Below are 4,335 nucleotides of genomic sequence, written 5' to 3'. Positions count from 1 at the left end.
TACAGCCCCCCCTGTAGATAGTGCCACACAGCCCCCCCTGTAGATAGCTCCATACATCCCCCTGTAGATAACACCATACAGCCCCCTCTGTAGATAGCGCCATACAGCCCCCTCTGTAGATAGCGCCATACAGCCCCCTCTGTAGATAACGCCATACAGCCCCCCTGTAGATAGCGCCATACAGCCCCCTCTGTAGATAGCGCCATACAGCCCTCTCTGTAGATAGCGCCATACAGCCCCCTCTGTAGATAGCGCCATACAGCCCCCTCTGTACTAGCGCCATACAGCCCCCTCTGTAGATAGCGCCATACAGCCCCCTCTGTAGATAACGCCATACAGCCCCCTCTGTAGATAGCGCCATACAGCCCCCTCTGTAGATAGCGCCATACAGCCCCCTCTGTAGATAGCGCCATACAGCCCCCTCTTTAGATAGTGCCATACAGCCCCCTCTAACGCCATACAGCACCCTCTGTAGATAGCGCCATACAGCCCCCTGTAGATAACACCATACAGCCCCCCTGTAGATAATGCCATACAGCACCCTCTGTAGATAGCGCCATACAGCCCCCTGTAGATAACACCATACAGCCCCCCTGTAGATAATGCCATACTGCCCCCCCTGTAGATAATGCCATACTGCCCCCCCTGTAGGGAACGCCATACAGCCCCCCCTGTAGGGAACGCCATACAGCCCCCCCCTGTAGGGAACGCCATACAGCCCGCCCCTGAAGGGAACGCCATACAGCCCGACCCTGTAGGGAACGTCATACAGCCCCCACTGTAGGGAACGCCATACACCCCCCCTGTAGGGAACGCCATGCAGCCCCCCTGTAGGCAACGCCATACGGCCCCCCTGTAGGGAACGCCATACAGCCCCCCCTGTAGGGAACGCCATACAGCCCCCCCCCTGTAGGGAACGCCATACAGCGTCCCCAACCCCCCCAAAAAATGCGACCTACAGTGTGTCCTACAAAATACATGTATCCCCTATCCACAGGATAGGGGATACATGTGTGATCGCTGGCAGCGATAGGAAAAACGGGGGACTGAAAGTCCCCTGAAGTTCTCCATGACTAAACTCTGACTTCCGGTGTCTGCGCAGCTCAATAAAAATGGAAGGAGCGCTGGTTACGCATGCGCACAAGCGCGACCGGCGCTCCATTCATTTCTATGGAGCTGCCGACACAGACCCCGGAAGTCCGAGGTTTGTGATGGAGAACTTCAGGGGACTTTCAGTCCCCCGTTCTCGCTATCAATGCCAGCGATCACACATGTATCCCCTATCCTGTGGATAGGGGATTCATGTCTTTTGTTTAATGGCAGAGCGGGGAGATACTTCCCTGCTCTGCCGTAGGGTTCAGTGGCGTCCCGCTGTAGCAGCCATAGCGGCTGCTAGCGGAACCTCTGGCCATGGTGGGGGCCCGTGCCGGCGGGCGACACGGGCCCCCTCATGCCGCGGGCCCCGTAGCAGCCGCTACGGCTGCTACGGCGGTAGTTACGCCACTGCATAGGGGGTACAAAGGTAGCAGCTGCACCCAGGTACTGGGGCCAAAGTAAGCCCAAATGCCCCTCTGTCACATGAGACGTAAAACTATGGCACAAAATTCGCCAGCATCATTTTCTTCAGACATGACGATTTTTCCACTTTTTCACGTGTGGAACGACCGTTTTAGATTTTGGGTTATTTTTGTTGCAGATTTCATTGCTGAATTTGAAATAACATTGAAAAAATTCTTCATCCAGAATCCGCAACACAAAAGTATGTACAGAAAATGACACGTATAAATTGCGGTTTTTTTCTCTCCATAGGATAACACAGGGTATTCTTCTACTGCAGTGATTTTACACAACAAAAATATGCAGTGTTTATGCCACGTGTGAATTAATCCTAAGAAGGCACCAGTATTATATATGGCACATAATAGGTGGGGGGCTTTGTTATAGATTTTGCATTCGGACCCAGAAGCTTCAAGTTACTCCTCTGAACAAGCTATATATTGTGCAATGACTTACCATCGAAAGTTAAAGAGGCTCTGTCACCACATTATAAGTGCCTATCTCCTACATAATGAGATCGGCGCTATAATGTAGATAACAGCAGTGTTTTTTTATGTCGAAAAATGATCTATTTTCACCAAGTTATGAGCGATTTTAGCTTTCTTAATGGACAACTGGGCGTGTTTTTATGACAGTATTTAGACGAGGCTTAAAAAGGTTATTCCACCAAACAACTTAAAGAGGCTCTGTCACCAGATTTTGCAACCCCTATCTGCTATTGCAGCAGATAGGCGCTGCAATGTAGATTACAGTAACGTTTTTATTTTTAAAAAAACGAGCATTTTTGGCCAAGTTATGACCATTTTTGTAGTTATGCAAATGAGGCTTGCAAAAGTCCAAGTGGGTGTGTTTAAAAGTAAAAGTCCAACTGGGCGTGTATTAGGTGCGTACATCGGGGCGTTTTTAATACTTTCACTAGCTGGGCGTTCTGACGAGAAGTATCATCCCCTTCTCTTCAGAACGCCCAGCTTCTGGCAGTGCAGACACAGCGTGCAGGACCTGTGAGTGACGTCACAGCGTGATCTCTCGAGAACACGCTGTGTCTGCACTGCCAGAAGCTGGGCGTTCTGAAGAGAAGTGGATGATACTTCTCATCAGAGCGCCCAGCTAGTAAAAGTATTAAAAACGCCCCGATGTACGCACATAATACACGCCCACTTGGACTTTTACTTTTCAACACACCCACTTGGACTTTTGCAAGCCTCATTTGCATAACTACAAAAATGGTCATAACTTGGCCAAAAATGCTCGTTTTTTAAAAATAAAAACGTTACTGTAATCTACATTGCAGCGCCTATCTGCTGCAATAGCAGATAGGGGTTGCAAAATCTGGTGACAGAGCCTCTTTAAGTTGTAGCCATCTTTATCTTGACTTTTAACGCCTTAAATACACAGTGGCTTGACTTTTTCTTGACTTTTTCAATGACTTTTCAATGGCTTTTGTTGTGTGATATAACGCTGCAGCAAGTTATCAGAGTCAAGATAAAGATGGCTACATCCGTATCACCTATCCACAGGATAGGTGATAAGTGATTGATTGCTAAAGGGCCCACTGCTGCAACCCCCACCAATCCTGCTGGAAACCTTACTGGTGTGGCCATTTCTCTTGTATGTGTCCAGTGGTTTTCTACACTAGTCACAGAGCAACTGTCATTTGACAGCCACTCCATTCTCAATGATCATAGACAATCACTGATTTGTGATTAGCAGCAGAACCTTGTATAGAAATCAAATGTATCGGTGTACGGACTCAATAGAAAGTCTATGAGCCCGTACTCTGCTACATCGGCTTTCCGGAAAAAGCCGAACAGAAACAAAGCGACTGAGCGCTCACACAAGGAATTCTGCCGCTTCGTTTTAGCGATTGGTGGGGGTCTCAGTGCTCGGACCCCAACCAATCAAACCTTCTGACATGTCTCTATGACATGTCAGAAATTTGTTGAACATTTAGTTACCCTATAAATGTAACATGCGTTTTTATTAAAAGCATTTTTGGTGGTGTTTGTCATTTTGTACCTACGTCTTTCCTGGCCTTTCACCCTGCAGCCATTTTTTGGGTTTTCATGCTTTCCTCTTCACCTTCCAAAGCCATAACTTTTTTCTTTTTCTGTCGATATAGCTGTATGAGGGCTTTATTTTTGCTAGACGAGTTGTAGTTGTTCACTGCACCATTTATTGTACCATATAATGTACTAGGAAATGGGGCAAAAAATTTGTGGGGTGGAATTTGAAAAAAAAAACGCGATTCCTCCATTGTTTTTTTGTGCTTCATTTTTAAAACCACATGTTAACTTTATTCTATGGGTCAATACAATTAAAGCGATACCAAATTTATTATGTTTTTTTTTGTATTTTAACTACTTTTACATGGAAAAAATTGTAGCCCGGTGGCAGGACCCTCATTAGGCCCACAGGCTTCCATGACAATTATCGGCACCCCACAAATGCATCACGAGGGGGCAATGGGCTGTCAGAGGCGGGTTTAATGGGTTAAACGAGCGGGATCACGCTCGAGCGCGATCCCGCTTGTTACAGTGAGGTGTCGGCTGTAACATACAGCCGACACACGCGTTGTATGGAGCGGAATTAGCTGATGAGCCCGCTCCATACTTCCCCTACCCAGCTATGACATCAGTGTATGTCATACGTCTGGAAGGGGTTAAGAAGTTCAGTAGAGAAAAACGCCAGAAATAATGCCATACCTAGAGCATTCTCTATTTTGAAAAAAACACCACAGAAATGCTGTAAATAATATTGCTGTGTATGTGGGCTTTCTCA

This window comes from Rhinoderma darwinii, chromosome 5 (genome assembly GCF_050947455.1).
Source record: "Rhinoderma darwinii isolate aRhiDar2 chromosome 5, aRhiDar2.hap1, whole genome shotgun sequence".
Lineage (NCBI taxonomy): Eukaryota > Metazoa > Chordata > Amphibia > Anura > Rhinodermatidae > Rhinoderma > Rhinoderma darwinii.
This window is presented reverse-complemented; position numbering follows the sequence as displayed.